The sequence below is a fragment of the Rattus norvegicus genome, chromosome 17 (assembly GCF_036323735.1).
Source record: "Rattus norvegicus strain BN/NHsdMcwi chromosome 17, GRCr8, whole genome shotgun sequence".
In the NCBI taxonomy this organism is placed as follows: domain Eukaryota; kingdom Metazoa; phylum Chordata; class Mammalia; order Rodentia; family Muridae; genus Rattus; species Rattus norvegicus.
The window spans coordinates 24190972-24208962 of NC_086035.1; the positions used below are offsets into that span (position 1 = coordinate 24190972).

Here is a 17991-nt window from a genome sequence, read left to right on the forward strand (position 1 = left end):
TAATTTATTAGCACATAGAACCCTCCAGAAAAATATTGCCTTGTGGTCTGTTGGGAAGCAGCAAAGGCAGCACCTGTATGTGGCCATCATCTTCAGTGTGAACTTCTAAGTCCCAGCCCAGGTGGGTAGCCCTCACTTCTCATAGCTTCAGAATATGGTATTGGGGCAGGTGGGTGGGGCAGCCCTGCTACTCATTTTGAACACTGAAGATCAGGTCATTCCATGGTTATCACTTTAATGTAAAACTCAAGCAGGTGATGAGCTCTCACTCAGCTGTCTAAATGCACCCTCTACCTACAGGAGCAGTGACTAAGGACCCTTTGGTCCCCACATCCCTGGTCGGCGGTGGAGGAAGGGCAGGCCAGGCAGGCATGAGGCACAAACAGTCTTTATTGGGTTCACACCAAGAGTCCATTGGTCTTGAGGACCTCTGTGAACTTGCAGATTTTCTTCTCCACATTCTTTTCTGCCTGTTTCCTTAGCCTCAAGAGCTGCTTCTTCTTCCGGTAGTGGATCTTTGCCTTTTCCTTCCGTTTCTCCTCCAGAGTAGCTGTCACTGCCTGGTACGTCCACCTACCTCATGAGCCAGACGCCCCAGGTAAGCAAACTTTCTGGTAGGCTTCAGCCGCACAACCTTGAGGGCAGCAGGGACCACCATCCGCTTTTTCTTGTCATAGGGTGGAGGGATCCCATCCAACCCCTTGAGGCGTTCCAGGGCAGCCTGGCCTCTTTTGGTCTTGTGCGGCAGCATGCCTCGCACAGTGCGCCAAAAAATGCGGCTTGGGGCTCGGAAGTGGTAGGGGCCTCGAGACGGGTTGGTGTTCATCCGCTTTCGGAGAAAGGCCAGATACTTTAACTTGTTTCTGTAGAAATTTCCAGAAATGTTGATGCCCTCACAGCGTACAACCACCACCTTTCGGCCCAGCAGTACCTGTTTGGCCACAATGGCCGCCAGGCGGCCCAGAAGATGGCCCCGGCCATCCAATACTAGAACCTGCCCCTCCGCCATCTTCGGCAGCCGCCTAGCTATTTTCCCCCTTTTAAGAAGGAGTGGGAGCATCCACATTTTGGTCATGCTTCTTCTTGAGCTTCCTGTGGTCTGTGGATTACATCTTGGGTAATTCGAGCTTTTTGGCTAATATCCACTTATCAATGAGTGCATACCATGTGTGTTTTTCTGTGGTTGGGTTACCTCACTCAGGATGATATTTTCCAGTTCATTCCATTTGCTTATGAATTTCATAAAGTCATTGTTTTTGATAGTTGAGTAATATTCCATTGTGTAGATGTACCACATTTTTTTTTATCCATTCCTCTTTTGAAGGGCATCTGGGTTCGTTCCAGCTTCTGGCTATTATAAATAAGGCTGCTATGAACATAGTGGAGCATGTGTCTTTGTTATATGTTGGGGCATCTTTTGGGTATATGCCCAAGAGAGGTATAGCTGGGTCCTCAGGTAGTGGAATGTCCAATTTTCTGAGGAACCTCCAGACTGATTTCCAGAATGGTTGTACCAGTCTGCAATCCCACTAACAATGGAGGAGTGTTCCTCTTTCTCCACATCCTCGCCAGCATCTGTTGTCACCTGAGTTTTTGATCTTAGTCATTCTCACTGGTGTGAAGTGGAATCTCAGGGTTGTTTGGATTTGCAGTTTGCTGATGACTAAGGATGTTGAACATGTCTTTAGGTGCTTTGGAAGACACCTTACTAAAGTATGACTGCTTTGATTGTCATAAAACAGAACAGTATCACTGATGACAGAAAACATGAACATATGTTGCCATCATGGCTGACAGAGAAGACCCAGTGTCTCTGTCTCTTTATGTTTCCTGTCCATTACCAAAACTAAAACTTTTGAGACTGACTGCAACTACGATTTTATTCCCCCTTCAGTGTTGGGGTTTGAACCCATGACCTGCATATGAGGCAAACACTATTGGTGAGCCACATTCCTGGCCCTTCATTTCACCTTGATTTCTCGGCAACAAAATGCGATACCTCCCTCCTCACTATTGGCTAAGAGTTAATAGGTTCTAACTTATGTTCCAGAGATCCTTGCAACATACCTTACTGATTTTATAAAAGTTATTATGACGGTAATATATCTACTATTAATTATGTATCTTATTTCATTGGATTATCACAACGTTGTCATGAAGTAATGGTAAATTGTTCTTATTTACATGTATGTCCATAGATTTGTGCTGCTCTCAACCTTGGCCAGAGAAGCTTTTCTCTGCAGCGGGGAGCAGAGACTCAGAACTGGTCAAAAGTTCTGAAAAAGAAAAAGTCATTTTTGAGCGCTCAGCCCTAAATGGGACATCTGTATCAACCTCTGTTCCAAGGCTCAGGGAACATTTATGAAAGAGAGGAATAGGGCGTAAGCTTACCTTTGCTTATAAACTGACTTTATCTTTGCTTTAGCTAAGCAAAGTCTATGTGCCTCAAGCCTTTATTACTTTTTTCATGCTCAATGGAATGTTACTGACAATAATTATATACATTCAAGGTGTGTGTGCTACTTTGACATGTGTGCACATTGTGAAATGATGACCACAACTAAGCTAAGTGACATGTTTGTCATGCTGCTCAGTTTAATTTTCTTTGCAGGGTCATGAGCACACTTTACATGGTGTTTACTCCAAGTTCAAGTCTGTAATATTATTGTCCAGTGTTGTCCCCATGCTGCGCATTAAGCTTTCCGGTCACTGTGGCCCTTTAGTACTCTGTTTTCAAATGATGCTTTTCCACTTTCACTGTTTAAACCCATCAGACCAAGATCTTGTTAGATTCTGAGTCTACAAAGATCCCAGGTTCTCCAGGTTCTTCTCAGTGTGAGGCACTTCTGACCCGGCTGGCCTAAAAAACACACTTCCGCCACAAGGTGGCATCTGTGTGCGTTCTTTCTTTCCTTTTTAAAAATTAAAATATAATTTCATCACTTTCCCTTCCTTTTCTACCTCAAAAAGAGTCAGCGGAAAGCAGTGTTTTCTTTCTTTTTGTGGGGGAGGAGTAAAAAGAGAGTCTCACTCTGTAAACTAAGTGAACCTCAAACTCACAGAGATCTGCCTGCCTCTGCCTCCTGAGTGCTGTGATTAAAGACTTGTGCCTCCAGGTCAAGTCCTGCATTCTTCCTGTAGAACCAAAGACCTTAGTATCCCTCCTGGCCCTCATCAAGGGATAGAGTGGTCATTACATGGGGGCTTTACATTCCCAGAAATCAGAAGGATGCTTCGTAGGAAAATTGGCTGAGTCAAAATGCATAAGGCTGGCCTGGGTCTCCGTCTTTCAGTTCCAGTAAATCTATTCAAGTGGTTCTCTGAATTCTTTTTTTTTTTTTTTTTTTTTTTGGTTCTTTTTTTCGGAGCTGGGAACCGAACCCAGGGCCTTGCGCTTCCTAGGCAAGCGCTCTGCCACTGAGCTAAATCCCCAGCCCCGCTATTCAAGTGGTTCTCAAATAAACATATTGGTTTCAACAAGAAGCCACTAGCCGAGAAACAGAAACAGGGCTGCAGTGAACACACATAGCTTTAAGTGTTTCATGTTCTTTGCATAAGCAGATGCTGAGAATTAATTCTTGTCTTTGGTTGCAATTTGCTGAGCTCACTGGTACGCTCTGGCTGTCTCTGAATATGGATGAGTCTTGAAAGTTGCAGGGAGCCATTTGAGTTCCTCCTGCACAGTCAGGTCATAACGCCTTTAACCCCATTGCCACACTATCTTTGTCTTTGTTTATGAATGCATTTTATTTTAAGCGTTGTGTGTCGTGTACTGCTGCATAAACACAGCAGTGTTTGTTCCTTGTGTTCCTAATGTAGTAGATGTATATACACAGAACACCAGGGAATGTAAATACAACTAAAATCTGCTCCATTAGCTACAAGATGACTTAAAAATGTATTAGTTCTCAAAATATATTCTCTAAAGTGTCTTCTTCCTTTCTTTTTTTTCCTATTTGCCATTTCTTGCAGTACTGGGGCTCTTTCCCAGGGCAACACACATTCTAAGCAAGTTCTCTATCACTGAACCACATCTGTAATTCCTTCCCTGATTTTTATGTACAAGACATACTTTTAAAATATTGTTCTAAGTCTAGAACCTATTTAGGTTATGCCTGGTTCCTTCTCCCAGCTCCATACTTCCAGAAATAAGACTCAGACTCAAATTATATTTACAAACACCTTGGTCATATAGCTAGGGTCTTCTCTGACTAGAATCATAACTTAAGATAATCCATTTATTGAAACCTACATTCTGCCACATGGCTGGTTACCTGTGAATCCTCTGCCTGGCTCTCTCCCAGAATCCTTTCTGCCTTCTAGATATCCCACCTTTTTTTCCTGTGTAACCCATAGGCCATAGGCTTTTTCATTGACAGGTGATAGATCCATACAATACACAAGATATTTTCTCTATATTTCCCCTTTTCAGTCCAATAAAAGTTTCATTTTCTTTCAAATTTAAATTGAATACAACTGTAACAATTATGAAAACTGTAAGATATGATATACATTAACAATGTCCATAGTATTTGTCATTTTTTAGAAAATATTCGGGGGCTGGAGAGATGGCTCAGTGGTTAAGAGCACTGACTGCTCTTCCAGAGGTCCTGAGTTCAATTCCCAGCAACCACATGGTGGCCCACAGCCATTCATAATGGGGTCTGACGCCCTCTTCTGGTGTGTCTGACAGCTACAGTGTACTCACATACATAAAATGCATTAAAAAATTTACAGAAAATATTCTATTATCTATCTTATTTTGGTGTGTTTAAAATTTTGTACTAGTGTTTATTCCAATTTACATTACCATCCTCGAAACATCTTAGATCTAGAATATCTTCTTAAATCCTAAACAACTTAAGCTTATAGTAAGACTATGACTATCTAGTCATCAACCCCATCAGAGACCTGAGAAGAATAAGTATTACCTGAGTATGTAGGAAGTAAAGGGACACAGCTTCCAAAAATTATAGAAATGGCAGAGACAGATGACTGCCAGGACAGATCCCAATATTGTCTCTATAACTTTGGAGCAGCAATCTCCAGCCTTCTGGTCTAATATATCTGACAGACATTTTGTGAAGCAGGAGTTATGAAGGATATGCTTACCCTGTCTTGGCAGAGCTTGGTAATCGATTTCCCTGCATATGCATCTGCTTGCCCTTTATTGGTCTGTAGTTGAAGCATGAGTATTTTCTTTGCCCAGTGACTAGCTTGCCACAGTGGAAGCAACTCCACATAGAGGTTTTTGATTCTCATCATCTTCTTTGAAGTGGAATGCACCATCAGAAGCAGGCCTGTCTCATAGTCAAAAGATCTTTTAATAATGAGATAATTATAAATACGATATTTTGTGGATCGCTGAGGTTTTGAAGGATCATCTATTCACAGCTTATCTGAACAGCAAACGTTGCCCATCTCCAGCTATTTATTATCTCTACAACCCAAGATGTGTATTTTATTTCTGCGATAATCCACATAATCCAGATTAGTGTTTAACATTACCATGAGTTTGATTGACTATTAACTTTTATTATTTATTTAATTACCCTAAACAGTTCGTGAGAGCAGCTATGGAAAAGACTTGGATTAAACCTTGTATTTTAAAAATACATAGTACCTATACAAGTGTTGAAATATACAAATATGTTGTAACAAATTAATCTTAAATTTTGTATCAATATAAAAAGATTTATACCAATGAAAAGTTGAATCTCATATCAATATACAAAATTTTATATCAATGTAATTTCAACTTTGCATCAAAATGTAAAGATCTTTACCAATGTCAGAAGAAGGTTATAAATATTTTTTGCATTAAGAGTAAATTCAATAATCTACCCTTATTTGCCTAATTTCTTATAATACATTCCTCTTTTTTCTTTTCAACCTCATCCCCTTATCTAAGGAAGAAAGAAGGATAGAGAAAAGTAAAGAGAAAAGAAGGGGTTGGGGATTTAGCTCAGTGGTAGAGTGCTTGCCTAGCAAGCGCAAGGCCCTGGGTTCAGTCCCCAGCTCTGAAAAAAGGGAAGAGAAAAAAAAAGAGAAAAGAAATCCTGAATCTATGTTCTCCATTTCATTTCCTTTCTGTTCAAGATCATAATTATTTGTAAATCATCCCCTAAAATGACAACATATCAATAACTCATAAAATGACCAAAGTCATCCGTTCCAACTTAAGGGACAGGGACGATGGTCTTCGTATCATTGCTTCCTGCTGAATTGGGCAAAGAATTCCTATTTGGGGCCCAAAAGGAAAATGAGAAAACGGTTAAGTCAAAAGAAAGCTGTAGTACTTCTGTCCAGTCTCTGTATGTTGAGAAAGTTCAGGGCTTAATTGAAGTCCCAATTAAAACAGTCTGAAGGGCTGGCTGAACCCAGGCCATCGAAGATTAGCAGTCATTTTTGAAGCTGCTCTACAAGTAAGCCTCTGGCAACAGCATCTATCAGTTTGAGGCAGGCTCAATCGGGGAGCTGAACAGAATGTCTCAGCGTCTTATCATTGAGGGTAAATCCTGTCAGGGTTGTCCTCTTGGCCTTTCATTCTGCAATATATACATCTTACCAGCAATACATGGTTCTATAAAGACATTTCTATGGAACGTGCAAGGTGGCAATTAAAGATTCTTTTTTGTTCTTTGAGCAGGTGACATATCCATATAGTACACAAGATATTCTCTCTATAAGAACTAGTCTTTTGGGGGTGGGGTTCAAGACAGGGTTTCTCTATATAGCTTTGTCTATCCTGGAACTCACTCTGTAGACCAGGCTGGCATGAAATTCATAGAGATCTGCCGATCTCTGCCTCCCAAGTGCTAGGATTAAAGGCCTGCAATCATAAACACGCAGCTTAGAATCAATCTCAAAGTACAATTTACGTGTTCACTAGCTTGCTCAACAGTTAACAGCGTCTAATGTTTTCCAGTCTACACACCTGTCCATCCCCCCTTCCTGTTACCAACTCACTAGTTCATCTCGATTGTTACATTTTGTTTTTTGGGGGGGAGGGAGAATGAATTTCAAAGTGTGTCATGGGCAGCCTCAGATTGTTCAAGGGTCCATTTTATTAAAATTCAGTAATTGTTTATAGGTTGAAGGGATTTGCAACAATGAAACCTGCCAGTCAGTGAGTTGCAAGGGATATAATTTTTCTACATTGGGCAAACCTATGGCCAAAATTTAGTAGATCAAGGTCCTTTCAGGAAATTTTAAATGTTAAGCCGTATAGTCAGTCCCTGGCCTTTTCTCAACTAATTGGTCTAGATTTTTATAGATAAGATTTGATTTGTTCCAAATTCTCTCCCTCTCTGTTTCTCTCTGTGTGTCTCTCTGTCTCTGTCTCTGTCATACACACACACACACACACACACACACACACAGAGAGAGAGAGAGAGAGAGAGAGAGAGAGAGAGTGAGTGAGAGAGAGGTTCTGTTTATGTCTTGTATTAGTTGTCTTCTTGCAACAACAGAAATTCCTGCTCTAAAAGCAAATTAAAGAAGGAAGCATTAATTTTGGCTCACTGTTTCCGGTTGGTCATACGGTCTGTTATGGTGGGGAAGGCATGGTCACGTAGCATCAGTAGTCACAAGTCAGGGAAGGATGAATGTAGCGCTCTTCAGACTTTCTCCTTTTCCTTCAGTCCAGGACCTCAGCTGCATTTAGGACGAGTCTTCCCAACTCAACACCATCTCCCAGCTCCCTCACAGACACACCCTTGGGTTGCACCCATGTTGATTCTAAATCCCATGAAGTTGACAAGTGTTAACCATCCCGTGGCTCTTCTACAAACTGGCAGGGTATTGTACAGAACCTGCACACATCCTTGCAGAGGCTTCACTTCATCTCGAGATCCCTTTAATGCCCTGTGCAGTGTGCGTGCCTTGGAAACAGTCGTTATATTGTACCACTTAAAAAATATGAGAAAAAAAGGTCTTCCGTGTCCTCTCTACAGACCCAATTTTTCCATGTGGTTTTGACCGTCTAATTCAGAAATCCAGATCCTGGGAGATTTATGATTTAAAAAACAAATAAACAGCAGCCAGGGTTAATGCTGTAGACCTACAATTGCAGCTAGTCAGGAGGCCAAGGCAGGAAGATTGCAAGTTCAAAGCCTGTCTGAGCTCCAGCGTGAACTCAAAGCCAGCCCAGGGAACTTAGTGAGGCTTCTCAAAATAATGAGAAAAGTACTGAGTAGAAAAGAAGGCAGCTGGGGTTGGAGAGATGGAAAGGAAGGATGCAAGTGAGGAAAGAACAGGAACAAAAGAAAAAGAACTGGCTTTGGTTTTACAATGCCAGAATGAGATCTAACTCTTGGTGTGCTAATTTTAAAAATGTAAAATTTGAAGGGGCTGGAGAGATGGCTCAGCTGTGAAATCACTTCTTGGTCTTACAGAAGCCCCATGTTTAGTCCCCAGCACCCACACAGTAGCTCACAACCATCTGAAACCCCAGGTCCAAAGAATCTGGTATCCTCTTGGATCTATCCTCCATGGACATTGTATACAACATATGCACAAGGAAAACTGCCACACACACACACACACACACACACACACACACACACACACACCACATACATACACACACACACACCACATACATACACACACACCACATACACACACACACACACCACATACATACACACACACACACACCACACACACACACCACATACATACACACACACACACACCACACACACACACCACATACATACACACACACACCACATACATACACACACACACACCACATACATACACACACACACACCACATACACACACACACACCACACACACACACCACATACATACACACACACACCACATACATACACACACACCACATACATACACACACACACACCACATACACACACACCACATACATACACACACACACCACACACACACACACCACATACATACACACACACACACCACATACATACACACACACCACATACATACACACACACACACCACATACATACACACACACACACCACATACATACAAACACACACACACACCACATACATACACACACACACACACCACATACATACACACACACACCACATACATACACACACACACACCACATACATACACACACACACCACATACATACACACACACACACACCACATACATACACACACACATACCACATACATACACACACACACCACATACATACACACACACCACATACATACACACACACACACATACCACATACATACACACACACACCACATACATACACACACACACACACACACACACACACTAAATCTCAAAAAAACAACTGAAATGAAAAGCCCTAGGGCAATGTGCTGGGCTTAATCCTTTAAAAATTCCTTAAAAAACTAAAATAAAGTGAACAGTAAGTTTCAGTATTTTTTAAAATCAGACATGTTGTGTGCATTTAAAGTTCATTCTTCAGATCTTCCAGTGCTTGGTGCCTCAACATGCTCTGATGTTTAAGTGAACTCCACAGAAACACATCGATGGAGGGGAAAATAGCAGAGGCCACCAGCAGCTTGCTGGGTGACTGTGCACTGCTGGTGCTGCCTGCATCGCTAATCCCGTATCACCTACCAGATGAACACTGAGCACGGAGTTCAGTGGGTAGAGCCCTTGAAGTCACCAAGTCCTGAGTTTGATCTGCAGCACTCTATAAACTAGGTTTGTGGTCTATACTGTTAATCCCAAAAGGTAGGAGCTGGAGGTATAGAGATCAAGACTATTCTTGGCTACATAGTGAGTGGAAGGTAAGACTTCATGAGACCCCGTCTTCCCTGATCCCACACTCCCAAACGGTGCGAACTATGGCAATAGACATCCGTCTGCGAATGGAGTGTATGTCCTGTGAGCTCTCGTTAGCCTGGCTGTCTCCCTCCTCTGTGTCTTACTCTGAGTCCAGCAGTTTTCCTTAACAGAGTATCTGCTTCTTGCTGGGCGTGGTGGTGCATGCCTTTAACCCCAACACTGGGGAGGCAGAGGCAGTTGTATCTCTGAGTTTGTGGCCAGCCTGGTCTACATAATCGAGTCCAGGACAGGGCTCTGTTACACGGAGAAACTCTGTCACTAAAACAAAACAAAACAAAACAAACAAAAAGAGTATCTGCTTCTCTCTGTCAACAATCTAGAATGCACCTTCCTTTTGTACACACACAGCCCTTTCCTTCTCTGTGGCAGCAGCTGCCTGTTGGTCTGCCTTATGCTATCTGCTGCTGTAGTCCGGCAGATCAGTTCCTCCTGACTTCACAGGCTTGCTTGAGACATCATGGTTTCCTCCGAATTGCATAGTGGGAGGTGTACGGAATGTTAAATGGATTTCAGGCATCAGTGAGTAGGAAGGTACATGGGTTATAGGAACATCAGCTCATCAAGGCCAATAGGATCCAAACTCAAAACTCACAGGATCCATACCACAGGCACTAAGCAGACACACTGGGCTCGGCCTGTCTCATGTCTTCTGTCTTTTTAATGGAGGGAAGTTTAGCCTTTTCACATGCCTGATCCTAGAGCTCTGGTTGCGGTGTTCCAATGTGTGTTTTCATTAAGGAATTTATTGGTGTGAGAAACAGAGTGCAAACACATAATAACAGAAGTTATTGACTTGGAAGAACAAATACTTCATTTCCCAGTCAAGTGGGTTTGTATTTTCCTCCTGATTCTCATGACTTCTTCTCAACTCTCAACTGTCTTTACCAGCTTTCTGTGGTAGTAACAGATAGCTGATATAATCAAATTACAGAGAAAAAGGATTGAAACTGGGTGTGGTGGTGTATGCCTTTAGTCCCAGCATTCAGGAGGCAGAGACAGGTGGATCTCGAGTTCAAGGGCAGTCTGATCTACAGAATAAGTTCTAGGACAGCCAAGGCTACACAGAGAACCTTTGACTCAGAACACAAACTTTGATAACAGCAATAGGACGAAGAAGAAATGTTGGCTCATGGTTTTGATCCTAACAGTGGCTGGTTGGACCTGTTGCTTTGGGGGCTGTGCTGAGGTGACACGTCATAGTAGGAGCACGGGGTCAGAACAAAGTCCTTCACTTCATGGTGGAAAAGAGAAAGAGGAACAGGCTGAGGCCCACTGCCCCCTTACAAAAGAACAGCTCCAATCACTGGAACCCCTACCCCTCAGACCCACCTCGTCAAGGCTCGGTCAGTCCTAAGGGCATCTCTCTGGTAACCAGAACTTATCACATGGGAGAGTCATCTTCCGGTAGTCTTCTCAGCTGAGAGATACATTGTAAGCACAGAGTTAAGGGCAGGGCATGGGGCCAACTTGAAATGTTTCTCCTCTGTGTCACAATACACCTGCAACTCTCGGACAGAGATTTCCTCTGGGGTTACACCATTAGCCTCACATAGGCAAGGCCCTGCGTTTATACCACAGCACTGGAAAAACAAACAACTCTTACATTTCCCTGTCTCTTTGCTCCCAAAGAGGAGATTTTACTTCTGTTCCCTCCTGAAACTTTTAGTTCTGGAGAGGAGATGTTAACAACTTCCTCCACATATCCATACATAAAAATGGCAACCTCAGGAGGTCCAGGTTGTGTTCCTTAGGTTGATGCTGGTTACTGTTTCACATTGACATTGAAACATCACAGCTGGCGCTGATGTGCACAGCAGTACATCTCAGCTGTGGGGAGGTTGGGGCAGAAGGATCAAATTTGAGGCCATCTTGGGCACTGCAGTGAGTTGGAGGCCATCCTGGATTACATCAAGAGATGTAATCCCCCCTCAGCCCCACCCCTGAAACTCAAGCACAAGGAGAAAAAAAAATGCAAGCGATTTTAGATTTTGAATGGGTGCAATTTTATTTACTGCTTAGACCTATGTAAAGTGGTGGTGGCATTTTTAGTTAACATCCAAGACCCAAAATAAAATGCTGGTGTTTACATCACAGGTTTTACTCTATAGAAAACATCAGCTTGTAATAAAACACCCAAAGACTGCAATGTTAGCTTCCTAAATCTGTCCTTGGGCCTTCTCCCACCAGCAGACAAACCTTCTTTCAGAAAACACTGACCGACCCTGGGCACTTCGGTCTAGATAAACAAGATTTCCCAACATATGCATGCTGTCCATTCTCCCATCTCATAACTATTAGTAAACCAAGGCAGGGATTACAAGTTGTCAGTCCTGACATCATTTATGCTATTCTTTATAAATAGCACTCTCGATTTGGGGATAGTATTCTTTGCTGTCCAACTTTAAAAAGGAAAAAAAAAGCCCTTCATTTCTGCCTTTCTCCGGCCTGACAGTGCAGTTGCGCATGTACCGCAGTGCCCAGAGGCTGTGCTTGTGCTATACCTTGAAAAGCTCCTCCCCTTTGAGAGCTGGGGTGTGGGTTTGATGGCTCCGGTATAAGCAGCCTTCTTGGACCATGAAGCAGTCACTCAAGGCATGAGAGCAACAAGATAAAAAGAAACTGGGTCCTGGAGATTGCTGGATCTCTTTATAAGCCAAGGCCAGAGAATATCTGAGGAGAGAGGGGGAGAGAGAGGGGGAGAGAGGGAGAAAGAGGGGGAGAGGGAGAGAGGGAATAGAAGGAGATATGGAAAGAGAGGGAGAGAGGGAGAGAAGGAGAGAAGGAGAAAGGGGGAGAGATGGAGAAGGGAGGGAAGGAAGAAGGGAGACAGGGAGGGAGGAAGAGAGAGAGAGAGAGAGAGAGAGAGAGAGAGAGAGAGAGAGAGAGAGAGAGAGAGAAGGAGAAATGACCTAAACCACTCTGATGAGTCTGCTACTGTGTTACCTTCAGGGAACATAATTCTCTCTATTCCCTGACAATGAGCCCTGGGTCATTGTCACCCAGTCACCTCCTTCCACCCCATCTTCTGTCAAACCTTTCTTCTTCCCAGCAACACCCCTCCTACTTTATGTCTTCTTCGTTATTTTTACCCACTGAGTTCCATTCTGGTTGGCGCTCGAGCATGCTCTGAGCGTTACTTATCACAACACGGGAAACCCATCAGTGGCTTCACCTCTGAAGATAATAACACTGCTCTCGTAGCACCCAATAACTATCGAGAACCCCTTAGTGGGAGGAGTGGAGCCTCAGGGGCCCCTTTCCCATGCACGATGAAGTGATAAGGGACTCCGTCTTCTGCAGGAGATCCATGTCCAGAAAGCACTCCTCCACAACCTTCAGCTCTAATGTCACGTCTTTCCCGTGTCCCATATGTCCCTAAGCCTTAGAAGGGATGATGCAGATGTTCTGTTTAGGGATAAGCATTCCACAGTCGCTTATCTGAACTTTGACTCATCGTGAATCTCTGCATTGACCAATGCCTGCTGCTAACCTGGGCCTGTATCTTAGAGGCCTCTCCATACTGGCTCCTCCCTACAGTTTGAGTTTCATGTCCTATCTTGAGGTCATCGATCTATTTGGAGTTTGTTTTTGGTGCAGGATAAGATAAGAAATAAGGATCTGGACCGGAGAGGTGGCAATTCAGTTAAGAGCACTGACTCCAGGGGTTCAATTCCCAACAACCACATGGCGGCTCACAACCATCTGTAACGATATCAGATGCCCTCGTCTGCTGTGTCTGAGGATAGCTCCATGTACTTATATGCACAAAATAAATAAATAAATCTTTAAGAGAGAGAGAGAAAGAGAGAGAGAGAGAGAGAGAGAGAGAGAGAGAGAGAGAGAGAGATCTAATTTCATTCCTTTCATGTAGATATAGTTTCCCCAGCACCATTTGGTGAAGGAATTGTCTGATGAGTATTTTTGGCATCTTTGTCAGAAATCATGGCTGTAATTGTGTGAATTTACCTTTAGGGCCTTCGATTCTATTCAGTTCATCTGCGTGTCTGTTTGGGAGCAGTGCCATATTGATTTTATCCCTGTAACTCTGTAGTATTACTTGAACTCAAAGTTGTGTTTTTATTTATTTGTCTCATGTTTGTGTTTGCATCCTGTGCAAGACTGGTGCCCATGGCGACTAGAAGAGGACATTGCGTCTCCTGGAAGTGGAGTTCAGATAGTCTCGAGCCACTCTGGTTACCGGGAATCGAACTGGGGACTTCTGAAAGGGTAGGCAGTGGCCTTAACCAGCGACTCATCTTTCCGTACTTTGTCAGAACTTGAAATCAGATGCGTTCCGCAGAATCTCTCTGCTCGGGCTCACTTTGTGTGTCTGAGGCTTTTATACTCCCACATGAATTTCGAGATTGTTCCCGATTTTGTTAAGAATAAATGCAATTTTACTGAATCTGTAGGAGTCGTTTGATAGAATGGTCCTTTCCACAGTAGTAACCCTACTGCTCAGTGAGCTTGGGAGGTCTCCCGTTTTGTGCTGTCTTCTTCTCTAGTGCTCTAAAGGTTTGTCATTGTTTTGTTTTTGAGGCTATTATGAGTCAGACTATTTCCCTGATTTCTTTCTCAATATCTTTGCCATTGGGTATAGGAAAATTATTGATGTTTCTTATGTTGTTTTCTTGTCATGACACTCTCCTGAAAGTTTAACAGCTACAGAAGTTGTTCAGTAGACTCTTCGGGGTCTGTTACACAGAGAGTCATATCACTTAAAACTAGATACACCTTGACTCCTTCATTTCTTTCTTTTTTTTTTTTGACCCAATTGATAAGATATAATTGCCCACTCAAACATACAAAGCCCGGTACCATCCACCCCTTAGGAACATAGATAACAACCTGTAAATACACGGAGCAGAATCTTAAAATCACCTGCCATGGCTTCTCTCCCTCTGCTCCTCCTGTCTCCTCCTTTATCCTCTAGTCTCCTCCTCTTCCTTCAAACTTCTCTCCCTCCCATCCTTCCTTCTCCTCCAATGACAGGCCTCCTTCTATCCTGTACCTGCCCTTCACCTGTACTTTACAAATCCAATGGGGAGGCTCTGGTGAAGTCACCTGATTCCTGAGTAGTGACTACGCAGCTGTCCTTGGGGCAGTGGAATTAGCATCAAAATACAGATAACTTCAGGGCAAACCCCAACATTTCCCCCTTTTTGTATAGTGAAAAAGCCTTTTCACTTATATATAAATTGAGTACAATATTACCATAACTCAATCTAGCTAATTCCTCCCTTTTAAATTACAACCATTTCTAAATTCTTCATAAAAACAATTTTAGAATAACCACTTTCAGCCCCCCCCCCCAAAGTCCAGGGAATTGGGGTGACGACTCCTCCATAACTTCTTCAAGCCGTACATGGGCGTTGAGCTATCCATAGGGTTAGAGGGTAGGAAGAATGAAACAAATGCTGTAGCTGACGTGTCCTGACTGGACCCAGCTGAAAGTCCTTAAGACCAGGAATCCAAATAGGCACACTCTGTAAAATACAACTCTCAAGACAAAAGTTAAGAATCAAGATATCTTTTTGTTTGATTCTCCTGAATCTAATTTTCAGGCAGTCTACCTCTATCAAATCTGATCAGTATGGCTCTGTGAGGTTTCCAGAGCCTAATCTCACTTTTTAAAAACACAAAGACAAAATCTTTATCCCAAAATACTGTGTTCCTTAGTCTGTAACCAGAGAAGCTTGTATCTTGCACTCTCTCCCAGAGTAATAAAATAACCATAAAACTCAAAGTCACACCCATTATGAAGATTAAACAATTTTTTTTTAAAAAGGGAGCAAGTTAAACAATGAGCCTGATAGGCTTTTGTACTCTATGATAGTAGGAAATGAACCCAAAATTCCCGTGGAGCCCACGTTATGAGACTTCGAGCTTCCTATTGTGGTAAATATCAAGAGTAACCACAAACCCTCGCTAGCCGGCATCAATGAGCCATATGGTCTTTAGCAGGTAATTCATAAGACAAACCAAATACTTTCTATCAATTCCAATACCAATCAGCAACATATCAAACCAGGACTTTAGCCCAAAATATCTCAATCTGTTAAGCTCTCTACCCAGAGCCACAGATTTTTATTTAACCTTAATAACTTCTATAATATATGTCTGCATTCACTCTCCCTGGTGTTACAGACATTTCATCACAACTCTCTACTTGGAGTTAGTGACCAATTTTTCCCTATCTAAGTTCTGAACCGTGGATGAAAATCCCCACCTGATTCAGGTATCTCTTTACTCTCTTCTTTCTAAAACCAAACTCAATCACCTTTTAATAATACCTGTAATTAAGAAGTAGCTTGTCTAACTAGGATTTCAACCCAAAATTCCCGTGGAGCCCACATTAAAAAGAATATGAGTATCCTGAAAGACTTTCTAAACAACTTTCTTTAAAAAAGCAGCTTTTAATCTCTAACTCTCTGATCTGCCATTACTTATCACACAGCAGGGGACCTACAGCCTGCCAGCCCGGATGGCTTCCCCTTTCTTTGTTTGAATTACCTTGCTTAAGATATCACGTGACTTAACATGGCGCTGGCCTCCTCTTACTTAGAAAATAAAAACTTTTTCTCAACTCTCAGGATTACTTGTGGATTCTTGCCCATCACCTTAGTTCGCCATCTGTTGTTGTAAAAATATAAAAATAAAAATAAAATAGTATATTGTGGTCTTCTACCCCGCTAGGACTGGCACCGCGGTGCCCCAAGATATCTGCTAGATATCTTGGCGGAAACACATCTCAACTCTGTGGCGGCCCAGTGTCTCTTGCCACCACACACTTTCCTACACTCAAACCGTCACATAAAAGAACACAGAACACAATAATCTTTGACCCAATTGGTAAGATATAATTGCCCACCTAAACATACAAAGCCCAGTACCATCCATCCCTTAGGAACATAATAACGACCTGTAAATATACAGAGCGGAATCTTAACATCACCTGCCATGGCTTCTCACCCTCTTCTCAACTCCTTCATTTCTTATCTGAATCTCTTTTACTTCATTGTTGTTGTTGCTGTTGTTGTTGTATTACTCTAGTTAAGTCTTCAAGCACTATATTGGATAGGAATGGGGATGGTAGACACTCTTAGCTTGTTCCTAATCCTTCTGTGAATGTTTTTGGTTTTTATCTATTTATCATGATGTTGGCTATAAGTGAGCCATATACAGTGTTTAGTAGGCTTTATTGCGTTACAATGTATTCCCTCCATCAGTAGCCTCACCGAGGTTTTTACCATAAAAGGATATTGGAATTTTTGCCAAAAAACTTCTCTGTGTCTACTGAGATGATCATATGGTTTCTCTTCTTTAGTATACTTATGTGAGGACTTTAACTTATTGATTTATATTGTTGACCCATCTCCGCGCCTCTGGAATGAAGTTAATTGATCACGATGAATGAGTTTTTTGATGTGGTCTTGAATTTAGCTTACACCTATTTTATGGAGAATTTTTGCATCTTGTCATCAGGGGAATGGATCTATAACTCTCTTTTGTTGTCCTGTCTTTCTTTGGTCTCGGGATAACACTGGCTTTATAAAAAAGAGTTTGGAAATGTTCATTGTCTGTTTTACAAAATATTTTAAGAAGCATTTGCATTAGCTCTACATTGAAGGTCCGATAGACTTCTGTGGTGAGTCCATCTGAAACCGGGCATTCTCCAGATGGGAGACTTTTTTAAAATCATTGTTTCAATTTTGCCGTTTGTTATAGATTTGTCTAAATTATTTGTCTCATCTTGGTTTAACTTCAGTAGACATATTTATCAAGAAATTTACCTGTTTCTTTTAGATTTTCCAACTCAGTGCATTTTACAATTATGTCCACAGGATTTTCTGAATTTCACTGGCATCTGTTGTAATGACTCCCTTTTGCCTCAAATGTTATCAATTTGGGTCTTCTTATTCCTTTGGTTAAGTTCACCTAAGAGTTTGTTGATATTGTTTCTTTTCAAAGAACCAGCCCTTCATAGAATTGGTTCTTTGGGTTTGCTGCTCTGATTATATATGTATGCATGTATTTATGTATGTATGTATGTATGTATGTATGTATGTATGTATGTATGTATATATGCATGTATGTATGTATTTATTCATTGGTTGTTTTTTTCAAGACAGGGTTTCTCTGTGTA

General features: G+C 42.1%; 1 pseudogene; it reads right to left on the reverse strand.

Annotated features, from left to right (window-relative positions):
• Positions 1 to 372: 372 nt before the first annotated feature.
• On the reverse strand, positions 373 to 1021 carry Rpl13a-ps4 (ribosomal protein L13A, pseudogene 4; annotated as a pseudogene).
• Positions 1022 to 17991: the final 16970 nt, after the last annotated feature.